Here is a 14,725-nt window from a genome sequence, read left to right as displayed (position 1 = left end):
AAACGCAAGTTCACCTCCAAATGACCTTGAAGGTCATGGTCAAGGTTAAATTCAAGGTCACCATCAAGTCCGTTATTCGATTTTCTACAACTTTTATATTTAAAGTTTTTCATGAAAATTTGATCTTGCAAAGTTATCCGGGGGTTCCGGTATTTTTAAGACACCCTGTATATATAAAGCATTATTGCATACAAATTATAATACAAATGTTGCTGCAATCTTACACTGCAATGTTATTGCAATATTTCATTGCAATATTACTGCAAGCGGACATTTTACCTTTGCTGCAAGATTGCAGCAACATTGCAGCAACATTTCGCATCGTTTCTGCAATGTTGCAATCTTGCAAAACAACGTTCCTGCAATGTTGCTGCAACGGTGCTGTGCTGTATGGGAATATTCTAATTGGTGAAGAAGACCTTATACCTCCATCGAATCAGCAGAGACCTGGTCACGTGATCAGTTTGCCACTCTCTCCCTTTGAGGCTCTCTAGCTGGAAGTTAGAATCTCCTTACAGTGTTTGTTACGTAGCTGGAGAAAAGAGATATGTAAATACATTTGGTTATTGTAACAAAGACGTATTGTAACGTCTTTCGATCAAACTGATCTAGATCGCAGTCATATTTTCATCTCAAACGAGAAAGAACGCTTATCGACATATAATGGCAATGTAAATCTCGTTTTGCAATGCAATTCACTCCGTAAAATATTACAATTCGTCCCTTTATATTTTATTTAGTCAAGTTGCAGATGACACAAATGTGTATGTTGAGAAACTGACGGAGCCTTATAACCTTTCTGAAAGGCCTCATTGGAACCACCATACTCAGAAATTGTATTTTGTTGACCTATATAAGTACAATATATACGTAGATTACACCCTGCAACAGGTGTTGTAAGCAATAAGACTATATATCTCTTGGGTATTTATTTAGTTTCCCGGATTTCACTTTGAAAATTGATTAGACTGTAAGCTATTTCGATTCGCTTTTACACAAAATGAACGAATTTTAAAGAAAAAAGTGTTATTCTACTCCGTAAAGCAATATGATTTTGATCAATATTGTAAATAACGGCATTATTTAGATTCAAGTTGCTATTTAATTCTTGTTTAAAATTTGATAAAAATAATAATAATATGGTAATGATATATATTTCAGAAGCTGTTCGTATATCCCACAGCGCAATGACAGACAACGACTATGCGGAATATATATCGAAATGGCTTGTACAAGCGACTGTACGGATTTCAAGGCAAACAATTCGAGAAATGGTGGCTCATGATTAACAATGATAGTATCATTTAATATAATATTTTTATTAATAGTTTTATTAATAATATTAATATAATATTTTTCATTTATATGTGTTCCTTTTACATATATGTGTCCATAATTTTTGATAGTTCTTTGATGTTTTTCGTTTATTTTTTACTACCAAAGTAGATAAAACACTTTATTTATCTTTTATATACATATGTTTATATTTTGTTACGAACACCATTATGTATGTGCACCATTTAGTATATTAACCAAAGAAACAAATTTTTATTTAATATTAATTGTTGTAACATATTTTTATAAATAAATATATATATGTGTTATAATTTTGACTTATTAATAGTTACAATACTACTGCGATTGCTGTTTAACATAATATCTATACTATGGTATGTGAGTCTAACTAATAACTTGCAATTATGATATCCTACGTAATATAGCTGTTTGCTAATTTCTACAGATATCTTGTGGATATCAAATGACAAAAATACTTCAGTATATTATGACAATATTCAAATATCCGCTTTTTATTACATTTTTATAGCAAAATATAATATTGACCTAATTGTTATATTTCGTTTTAGATGTAATAAAAAGCGGACTTTTAATATCGCAATAATGTTATACTGACAATTTTGCCATCTGCTGGTATCTGTGGAAAAAAGATGAACACATAATTATGTTATATGAAATTGTATAATTACAAAATGTTGAATACATGTTTTAGAATGGTTTAGTTGCATATATTAGAGCTATAGTTAGAGCTATATAATATTATATTGTTTAATTTTGTATATTACAGCTATTACTCTACACACACACACACACACACACACACACACACACACACACACATATCTATATATATAGGCATAATAGCTGTAACTTTATTGCATATATACTATATAACATTGTTATTGCAATATTACAGCAGAAAGTTGCTGTATTATTGCTGCAGTATTGCAGTACAATATTGCTGCGCTATTATAATGCAATATTGCTGCATCATTGCAACGCAATATTACTGCAAGCGAACATTTTAATGTTGCTGCAATATTGCTGCACCATTGCAGCAACATTTTGCAATGATGTTGCAATGATACAATCTTGCAAAACAAGATTGCTGCAATGTTGCTGCAATCTTTCTGTGCTGTATGGGTATATAACAAAAACAATTTTTGACATACGATCTTTCGCTTCTGCCGTCATTAAATAAAAACTTTCCAGGAGACTCTATTGAGAGTCTCTTGTTGTATACGGGGTGTCCCATTTTAAAGGACCCACTCAAATATCTCAAAAACACTGCGTTAAATCGAAAAATATTTCAGACAAAAGTTGTTTGTCTTAAAGGGGGACATAAGATAGCGATAGCATTTTGTTTATAGTTGGCGCCACTTTCGAGATATTCATTGATCATCAATTTTCTTAAATAGAAATCCCAATCTTTTATTATATCACCTTTTTCTATCAATTAATTTGAACAACTTTCGTCTGAAACATTTTTTTATTTGCTTAATATTTTTTGAGATATTTAAGGAAAACTTGGTAACTTTTTCAACATTTAACTTACGATATCTCGCTAACTATGCGTCGAAAGAAAACATAGTATTAGACTTTTTTACTTTATTTACTATCAATAATATATTACAATAATAGTACCCTAACTTTTGTTAATTTAATAATTTTGAAATTTCCAAATCGTCGATAAGGACATGGAAGAGGAAGAAGGAGATGGAGAAGATAAAATTTATGAATAAATAAATAATAAATAATAAATGTATAACAGAATCGTAACTATCGTAATGCAGCTTAATTCTCTTAATTAAATTTGTATTGTTTTAAAAACATATAAACATGTTTATTTATCTCTACTTTTTTCGGATGTCCCCTGGAGACTTACATAAGACTTACATCGGATGATTCTTGTCTGTCCTGTGTTTCCTCATTTCCATTTCCATGCTGAATTATTCATTTCATCTGAGGCTGATATTACATGTATCGTACGACGAGCTTGTCGGACGTTCCAATTGGCTGGCGATGAAACGGAGGTAGGGTGTTTCCGTCGCAGAATTATTCCGTTTCTTGTCGAAAACTTGCAACTTGCTTGCATAAAACTGCAAAAATGTAATTGAAAAAGAGAAATTAGAGGAACACATCTGTTTTTGTAATTATCCATATATTTATGTAGATGAAAATGAATATTTATGCCCATAACTTGGTAAGTAAACACAATGTTACATGTAATTTATAAATGAAAATTATTATACATAACATTTTTATACATTACAGTATATTTTTTATATTAATATAACATATAACTCCATTTGACATATATAAATATGCTACATATGTTGCATATTATATATATATATATATATTAGTGTATATATTATTACGCTCACTCTCGCACTTGCGCTTGCACTCAGGTAAATGAAAACACTCGCGTAAGAATAACAAGCTTTACTATTTACAGCGCAGCTCACTCAAGCTTTAAACAAGAATAATTCTCTGATCTACAATTCTCGCGTCTGTCTACAATGACAGCTTGCCGGAGACCCTCTGTCAGCTGTTGTTGTTTTCTTCTTATCGATTTTCCGTCATCCAGACAATCTTTGTTCAGTTGTCAAAATCAGATGCCTAAGGCTCACGGACAACGGACGCCGCCACAAACCTTGTGGCTCGGACACAACACTGCTCCCCCTCTTCGAAAAATTGTCGTCCCGGCAATTCTCTTAGGCAAGGTCATCCTCTTCTTTGACTCCAGAGATCTTCAAGACTTCTGTCCTATCCTGAGCTACTACTACAGGTTACTGGACGTCATGAATTCCTGATCTCAATCAAGGATTCTGAGGATCTTGATTCTTCGCCTTCAGAACATCATCTCTATCCCCGTCCTCTAGAAGGTGATCAGTCTCCAGGACCTTTCTAAAATGATCCGCTTGTTCCGCTTCTTTGTCCGTTTTCTCCTTGGCTCCTCTTCGGACAAGGGGGGGGGGGACTATCGTGGACCCAACGTTCTTTTATAGAACATCCCGAGTCCCTGCCTTGGTATTCGCCCAAAGCCCCACGGAAAAACCACGGTCAAAAACCGTGGGGGAGGCAACTTTCATGAATAATCGATGGAAAATTGACGATGGAAACGACGGAATCAGAAGAGAATGGGCCATCTTTATCTTGAAATAAAATAACACACACACTCGAACGAGTAAGCGTTCTTTATTTAAAAATAAATAATCTACATTTGTTATTGGGCTCAGACTTTCAACAGACATCAAATCGTTCGTTTCACAAAAAGAAGCTAGCCTATCAGAATGAACTATTTTCTTCCTATGCCTTTTCGACCTCTGAATACAATAGACAACATCGCTCAATTTCTTGACAGTTTCAAAAGGTCCTTCCCAATGCGACTGTAGCTTCGGCGCTTTTCCTACTCTTCGATGAGGATTAAAAAACCAAACTTTACTTCCCTCGGCAAAATGACACTTTCTTGCATTCTGATCATAACGAAATTTGACAGATAAAGATTTTTGATATAAATTTTGCCTAGCAACTTCATGAACGGTATTTAGTTTTTTTCGAAGCTGTTGGCAATAATCACTTGACATCTCTGTCCTGGAAGGAGGAATTCCGCACAACAAATCTAATGGCAACTTGAGTTCTCGGCCAAAATATAACTCAGCTGGTGAAATCCCAGTAGATTCATGTTTCGAGGAACGATATGCAAGAAGAAACATCGGTATCCAACGATCCCAATCTTTCTCATTTTCAGAAATAAATTTTGATAAATAATTTACAATAGTGAAATGCTGCCGCTCCACTTGACCGTCAGACTGCGGATATAATGCAGAAGTACGTGTCTTTTTAATTCCTAACAACCTCGAAATTTCCTGGAACAACCGAGATTCAAAACTTCTGCCTTGGTCTGTATGGAGTTCAAGAGGCACCCCATGCCTTGAAACAAATTGTTTCACGAACACATCCGCCACAGTAGAAGCTCTCATATTGACAGGAAAAGCTTCGACCCATTTGGTGAAACAATCCACAATCACCAATAAATACCTATTTCCTGAAAAGGTAGTAGGAAGTGGTCCAAGAATATCCATTTGAAGTCTCTCCATTGGTAACCCGACATTATAAATCTGCAAAGGGGACTTCCCCTTATCAGCAGGACCCTTCTTTGCAATACAAATTTTACAAGATTTACACCAGTTCTCAACATCTTTCTTACAAGTTGCCCAATAAAATCTCTTCCGAATCCTATCCAAAGTTTTATTGACTCCGAAATGTCCACCAGATGGAGAATCGTGAGCTTCCTCAAGAATTTCCTTAACCCTATTCCGAGGAACAATCACTTGAAGAACATGCGTTTTTAAATTCGGACTCTCTCACTTTTTATAAAGGATCCCATCCTTAAGGACCAACAAATCCCAATAAGACCAATAAATTTTCGCAGAAATACTATTTGGAGAAACAGTTTGCCAGAGCGATCGCCGTTGTTGTTCTTTTCCAAGTAAAATAAAAGAAATACAAGGATCTTCCAGTTGTTCTTTCCTCCAGTTAAAAGAATTTCCTTCTCCAAAAGTTATTCGTCCTAATACTTCTTTGTCATTCATGGATTCTTTTGATTCCACTCTCTTACAATAACTGCAAAGACTTTCTTCACAAGGTCGACGAGAAAGTCAGCATTTTTATTTGCGCTTCCCTTCCGATAAACAATCTCAAAATTGTATTGTTGCATCTTTTCAATCCATCGAGCCAATTGCCCTTCTAAATTTTTAAATGACAGCAACCATTTCACGGATTGATGATCCGTTCGAATAACAAACTTTTGTCCATAAAGATAGTGATGGAAAGATTTTAAAGAATCAACTATAGCTAATATTTCCCGTCACATCACACAATAATTTCGCTCTGTTTTGCTCAACACACGGCTATAATAGCACCTTCTCAGTTCCGAACTGAACTTGTGACAGAACAGCACCGATCCCATGGCCTGAGGCATCAGTATCAAGAATAAATTCCATATTCTCCAAAGGAAAAGAAAGAATAGGAGGAGTAGTCAATGCTTGCTTTAAATTCTCAAAATGCTGGCATTGTTTAGTCCATAAAAACTTAGTCAAATTCTCTGTTAGAACAAACAAGGGTTTTGCTATCAACGAAAACCCCTTAACAAACCTTCGATAATAGGAACAAAAACCAAGAAAACTTCGAACTTGCTTTTTAGTCGTGGGAATAGGCCATTTCGCCACTGCAGAGGTCTTTTGAGGATTCGTCATCACCCCCTCTCCGGAAATTACATGACCAAGAAAGGTTACACTTTTACTAAACAAAATACATTTATTAGGATTGATCTTCAATTTTGCTTTTTGTAATCTTGAAAATACCAGACGTAAATTTTCCAACATCCCCTGACATGGGGACTAAAAACTTGGACTAAAAACAATTACATCATCAAGATAAACCAGACAAATTTTAAATAAAAACCCATGTAAAATTCTCTCCATCATTCGCTCAAAAGTTGCTGGTGCATTGCATAACCCGAATGGCATAACAATAAACTGCTACAATCCTTTTCCGATAGAGAAAGCTGTCTTCTCTTTATCCTCATCTCGAAGCTTCACTTGCCAATATCCGCTTTTCAGATCGATCGTCGAAAACTACATGTTTCCTGATAACCGCTCAAGCAAATCATCCATCCTTGGTAATGGATAAGAATCTTTGATGTTGACTGCACTGAGACGTCGATAATCCAGAATCTGCATGACGCATCTTTCTTTTTAGTCAAGACCACAGGCGAAAGCCAAGGACTACGTGACTCTTCAATAACTCCCTTTTCTCGCATCTCCTCAATGAACTTTTCAGCTTCTGCTCCTAACTTTAATGGAATTCGTCGCGGATTCTGCTTAATCGGCCGGTTATCCAATAAATCAATTCAATGTTTTCCCTCATCACAATTTCCGGCTGAGATCGTTTTTGAAAATATGTCCTTGAAATCAGAAATAACTTCGACCAACTTTTCTTTCTGAAGATCATTCAACTTTTCAGAATGCCGTGAGAGAAAAGACTGCAGTCTCTCCGGTGTTTGTTCTTTATCCTCCTTAATCTTTGCACAAGTAATAATTTTCTTATTCAACTGCGAAATTCCTAAAGCCTCTCGAATGCTAGATTCCGCATTTGTCTTTATTAAGAAATCAATTCCTAAAAGGCAATCATCCGCCATCTCTACAACAAACATGGACATTTTCAAAGAAAATTTCCCTAATTCAACCTTTACAAAAACCTACGAACGTACCGGAACCTTTTCCCCAGTCGGATAAACTAAATCTACATAACTTTCCATCTCACTTTTCTTACCAGTCTCAACAAATTTTCCATTAATAACGGACACATCTGAGCCCGTATCAATTTTAAAAGAACAATGTTTTCCATTTAATTTTCTCGAATAAGTAAACGTCGGAAAATTCATTCGTCTTACACTAAATTTATTCTTAAGATCCGGGATCTCCTTTGCCGAATCGACCCCGGATAACTCAGCAAAACCTAGTTTAACTGCTCACTTTTTTTAAACGCCGGGCATTCCGCCCGAAAATATCCTTGCCCCCCGCAATCCCAACAATCTCTTTTATTATTGATGAAATTCAAATCCTTTCTTCGACGCAAATTACCGAAATCTTTTGAACGCGTTTTTTCCCTCAAAATCGTCTTTCCGGAATTTCCTTTTCCGAAATTTTTCCTATTTTCCGTTCTTCGAAAGAAATTTTCTCGCGTATCGTTATAACCCAGTTTTCGAAACGGCTCAAAATTTTTTTTTCTAAATTTATTGTTTCCCTGAAGAAAACTCGTTTCTTGGATTATCTGAATTGTTATTGCACGTTCAATCGCGGATTTTAAGGATGTTACATTTTCCAACTGCAATGTCCGCTTTATAAAACCATCGGACAATGCCACGATGAATTGCGCGCACGAAATTTTGTCCCGAATCTTCGCCGAACACTCAGGATAGGCTGAACGAGTCAATCTTTCTAATTCCCCTCCAAATGTAGCAAAATCCTCTCCCGGCTTTTGCTTACGATTAGAGAATTGAGTATAAGAGTTTTGAAAATTTTCCCTTTCACCAAATCTTAATTCCAATCTGCTTTTTAATTCAAAATAAGTCATTCCCTCGCCCCAGGAATCTAACATCGAACACGCTTTTCCGCGTAAGTGAGCAGCCAACTGTATTGATTTCTCCAAGTCGCTCCACGAATTAGCCCGCGCAATTATTTCAAACTATTAAAGAAACTCGCACAACGGAACCGCTCCGTCATAAGTATCGGGTTTGATTTTTATTTCGGGAAAAGAAATATTTCTGGAAGGATTTATCTGTGAGGGTTCCCCGCTTGCAACTGTTTGTCTCCGAAGCTCCAAGATCTCTCGTCGATCCTGCTCTCTCTCTCTCTCTGCCTGAAAACGTTGCAACTCCCTCATAAGACTGTCAATTGTAGCTGCCTCTGTCAGGAAAGCCAACGTTCTTGCCTCCATTTCTGAAGTTTCGGTGACGTGTTGTCGCTTTCTCGGACCTCGTTGAGCCATAAACTTTTTCTTTTCCACACACGAATCTCAGGGATAACATGTTTATCCCAGACGAGCCCCCAAAATGTTACGCTCACTCTCGCACTCGCATTCAGGTAAATGAAAATATTCGCATAAGAATAACAAGCTTTACTATTTACAGCGCAGCTCACTCAAGCTTTAAATAAGAATAATTCTCTGATCTATAATTCTCGCGTCTGTCCACAATGACAGCTTGCCGGAGACTCTCTGTCAGCTGTTGTTGTTTTCTTTTTATCGATTTTCCGTCGTCCAGACAATCTTTGTTCAGTTGTCAAAATCAGATGCCTAAGGCTCACGGACAACGGACGCCGCCACAAACCTTGTGGTTCGGACACAACAATACAATACGCAATATAAGTAACATATTTATATACAATATGGAGCTATGTTATACTGATATAAGAAATATACTATGATGGGTAAAAATGTCATGTATAATCATTTTCATTTGAATATTTATGTTCTAAAAAATTAATAGAATAAATTTATTTTGTAATATTGAAGATGGAACCATTATATATAAGCCACTGTCAGATTCTACTGCAGCTGTATGTGGTAAATAAATATTTCATACATAATATTACCATCATATATTTAATATAAAAGAAATTAATGTTTTATTATGTCTATTCTAGAAATTTCAAGTAAATGCTTGTATAATTTTTTTATTAAAATGAAACACAATTTAATATAAAATAAGTATATCTAATTATAGATCTAATTTGCATATATTTATAGTTTATTGTATATATACACACAGGTATAATTTTTTTATAAATTCATGAAATAATTTGTATCTACGTATATAGTATACTATAAATATATGCAATTAAAATTTGCAATTTTTTAATTTATTTTACTCTTATATATTATTTGATATTATACAATACATGTTAAATATAATAATGATAATATATTTTAATAATTCTGCGACAAATAGCATTCTATATAGCAGAATGACATTTTAACATCTAATGTCAATAATATGTCATTAAGACGTTTTTGGACATAATCGTGCTATTGGCTAGAGTTATAGAAATATCTATGTTGCAGAAGACATTGAGGAACTTCTAATATCACATGTGAAAAAAAGAAGAGAATTATAGGATCATATATTGCCACTTGCGAACAGATCTTGTGATATAATAGCAACTCACAAATAGCAAGTTTAATACAATTAGCTACATATTATCTTTTAATTATTATTCATTTCTTTTATCAAAATGTAATTTTAACTTAGGAAATTTAACTTAGGGAATTTAACTTTAGGAATTGTAACGCCTGATGCTGCTTGCATCAAGCTTGCAAAAAATGGCGAAACCTTAAAGATTCATATATGCGTATCCGTAATGATATAATAAAGAAAAAGAATAGTTCAGTCGCAAACCTGTAAAATGGAAGTGGTACGAATATATGAAATTTCTGCATGATATACAGGATTCTCATAAGTTAGTATATTCAAATATTATTTGAAATATGTTATTGGCATTATTTTATAAATAATTTGAAATATAATTTACCGACAAAGTTTTTTTGTTTTCTTATATTAATTTTTATTAACTACTTTCTTATGAGACGGAACAGTATATAATAAATTAGTAATATATATAATGAATTATTATTATATTTTTGTATATAAATTTTGTTTTATGTTTCAGTACTACTACTAACATTCCGAGTAGGAGCAGCGACTGTGCATCAAGTAAAATATCAGAAATCGAAGAAGTAATATTGATATATTAATGATATTTTAATGACATCATTGAATCTCCAGATGCTAAGTACCTAAATAAGAAAATAAGAAATTGTACAATCAACATTGAGAAAAAGTAAACAATCAATATGTAATTGTTTTTACTTGTTGTCAATATCATTGTTATATTAAATATCATCATATCATTGTTGTAATAATCATTGTTATATCAAGTTATTGATATAAATTTTGTACCTTAATGTACCAGATCTGTAAATATGAAACCGGAATTTACCCATAGATGACCCTAGCTGTCAATGTAGTTACCGTCAAACAGCGTCGTTGGCGCCATTTCCATTTGTTGACATCTGACAAAGATTTTCAACTCACAACAATACAAGTTTCATACAACAGCATAGTTTATAATAGCGTTGAACATGTCGAATTTTGTGCCTGGAAGCTACGATTTGCGGACAGCATTGATTTTCTGTTACCATTTGAAGAAAACTGCTGCAGAATCGCAAGGAATGCTTGTCGAAGCTTACGGTGAGCATGCTCTTGGTAAATCACAGTGCTTTGAGTGGTTTAAAAAATTCAAACGTGGCGATTTTGACGTGAGAAACGAAGAACGTGAAAGACCACCGAAAAAGTTTGAAGACAGCGAATTGCAAGCATTTTATTGGATGAGGATGACACTCAAACGCAACAACTCGCGGATCAATTAAATGTGACACGAGAAGCCGTCTCCATACGTTTGAAAGCCATAGGAGAAAGCTATAGAAAGATCCAGAAGATGGGAAAATGGGTTCCACATGAACTGAATGAAAGACAGCAGGAAAACCGAAAAACCACTTGCAAAATGCTACTCGCCAAGTACAAAAGAAAGTAATTTCTTCATCGAATTGTGACTGGCGATGAAAAGTGGATATATTTTGAGAATCCTAAGCGTAAAAGATCATGGGTAACTCCAGGCGAACCATCGACATCGACTGCAAGGCCAAATCGCTATGGACGGAAGACAATGCTCTGTGTTTGGTGGGATCAGAAAGGTGTGATCTATTATGAGCTGCTAAAACCTGGCGAAACCGTTCATACTGAACGCTACCGACAACAAATGATCGATTTGAATCAAGTTTTGCGTAAAAAACGACCAGAATATCAAAAAAGGCAACATAAAGTAATTTTGCTTCATGATAATGCACCATCACACACAGCAAACTGGTCGAGGGAACGATAGAGGCGTTTAGTTGGGAAATACTTTCGCATGCGGCTTACTCACCAGACTTGGCTCCGTCCGATTACTACTTATTTGCATCGATAGGACACGCACTTGCTGAGCAGCGCTTCACTTCTTACGAATATGTACGAAAATGGCTCGATGACTGGTTTGCCTCAAAAGAGCAACAGTTTTTTGGTGTGGCATCCACAAATTGTCAGACAGGTGGGAAAAATGTATAGCTAACGATGGGCAATACTTCGAATAAAATATTTTTTATCATTTTCATACAATAAACGTGTATTTTCTATACAAAAATTCCGGTTTCATATTTACATACCTGATAAGCAGCAGACGTTGATCAGGTGGTATTGGCTCTCGACAAAGTGTTTGCTTTGTGATTTTTGGTACAATTAAAGTATATAACTCTTTAAATAGTGTTGCACTCATCCGACAATAGTTTATAAATAAATTAGGATCTCTTAATAATTTTGGTATTGCTATATAATAAGCACCATGAGTCTTTTGCTTACAAAGAAAATTTGATACCCATCTCCTCTGTTTATTTCTTCTTTTTCGATTCAATAATAATAATGCTGCAATGCATAATCTCCTTCGTCGTACCACTTGTGCTATTGCACATTGTAATTGATAATTTATATCATTCATTTAAATTAATCACTTTGATGTTCCTTAAATAGTTAATAATCTAAAATAACACTGTATTTGTTAACTGTCCTTATAATTATAAAAATAAAAATAATACTATCTCTCTTTTTAATATTTACAATATTTTTGCAAGTACCGAAACAATTTTTGAATATCATAAACAATAAACAAATGATAAACTTTACGACGTAAGCTGTAGATATGTTGACAACGAACTATATTACATATGTACGACAAACTATATTACATATGTACAACAAAATTTCGTCGTACAGATGAACGCATGCGCAGTATCAGCCAATTAGAACGTCCGACAAGAGCGTCGTACGACACATGTAAGCTACGTTCGGGGAGCTCGCTATTAGCGCAAAATAGTGCTAACGTGTTATTCTATTCTTGTTGCATATCTAATGAGCGACAAAGATAGAATGATGTGTTAGCGCTAATAGCGTGCTGCCCGAACGTACCCGTAATATCAGCCTGAGTCTGTATTATTATAATATGTCCCACCGCGTATATTTCATTTCTCGCCTTTCGTTGTGAGCCACTGCGCAGGCGTGCTCCGCAGGCGGAGCAGTGACTTTCATTCTTCTCGAGTCGGGATGCGTTCCGAAAGTTATAAAAAACGGGCACAAACTATTATGTCCGCGACTGTACACTTCAATACTGCACTCCAGTGCACTAAGTGCAGTACCCTTTCGTTAGCCAATGACATTTGTTGAGACCAGCCAATTACACGTAACGATGATCGCAGTTCACTTGTTTAAAAACAGTAGAGTAGCATTCTTCCAGCTCCCATATTTTTATAAAGAAGTGATCTACGCCTTGTAAAGCTTTGTTGGTTTATATATATATTGATAAAGAGGTAAGATAGTAAAGAGGATATATAGATATTATAATCTTGACTTCTGCTTCATCACCTCAATCGATCGCAAGGAGGTGACACTTGTAATATAATAAGTGGCGATAACGCCATATCGATCAACAGTCATGATATACGAGTACGAGAGAGTACGAGAGAACTACGCATTAGATGCACTTGAGAAACAGCAAGAAACCGGAACCAAGGTCCGTAAGTAGAAAGATGGAGAATCAGGCCCTCTCATCAACTTCACACGGTTTGGCTCGAAAATGGCGGCAACCGTAGCTCAGCTGATTAACTACTCACACAATTGAATCATAATACTACACGTACATAGTATCACGTACGCCACACAGATTCTCTGGCTCCAAAATGGCGGCCGTGAGAGAACCTGACTTCGTTCTGTCTCTATTTACGGACCTTGACCGGAACTAGAAATTCTTAAACAGAGATCGGCCGATGAGTGAACGATTGCTGATTGGGTCGCGTCGCATGGGGTAAAACCGGAAGTGAAAGAGAAAGATATATATATCATAACGCAGAAAGCCTAATCTTTATCCGACATAATTATCCGTCAAAATAATTTTTCGTTAAGACGCAAGATAAAATATATATTTCACTATCAATAATTTAATGTAGTATTTATTATTATATTTATTGTAAGTTCATATTTCTGATTGCAAACTCTTAGGTTCATTTATCATCCGATATACATCCAGCTATTAAATCCAGCTATTAAATTGAATTTCAACCTTATGAGTAGGATCCCTAATAGCACAGATGTCCAGAGAACGTCCAGAGTACATCTTGAGGCCGTCTTGGGGATGTTTCTTCATCCTCAGGACGTCCCCAGGAGAACATGGGCTATCAAGGATACAAGATTACAACTGCAATTAAACTGGATGGATAAACTTGGATGGTCTCAGTCCATCAGGTCACTATATACATATATATATATATATATGCAATCAAAACATACATATATATATATATATGCAATCAAAACATACATATATATATATATATGCAATCAAAACATACATATATATATATATATGCAATCAAAACATACATATATATAATAACCGCCCAGACAGCACACGGATGTCCATTGGACGTCCGTTACATGTCCATTTTATTTTACAAAAGACGACGTCCGCACGACGTACGTTTGTCACAACTTCGGACATAGGACGTTCGATAGATGTCCGATGGACGTACGGTCGCGAACATAAAGGTTTGTGACCGTTTTTTTGCAACTTTCGGAACGCATCCCAACTCGAGAAGAATGAGAGTCACTGCTCCGCCTGTGGAGCACGCCTGCGCAGTGACTCACGACGAAAGGCGAGAAATGAAATATACGTGGTGGAACATATTATAATAATACAGACTCATATGAAATTAATACTCC

Source organism: Harpegnathos saltator, unplaced genomic scaffold (genome assembly GCF_003227715.2).
Source record: "Harpegnathos saltator strain DR-91 unplaced genomic scaffold, Hsal_v8.6 scaffold779, whole genome shotgun sequence".
Classification (NCBI taxonomy): domain Eukaryota; kingdom Metazoa; phylum Arthropoda; class Insecta; order Hymenoptera; family Formicidae; genus Harpegnathos; species Harpegnathos saltator.
This window is presented reverse-complemented; position numbering follows the sequence as displayed.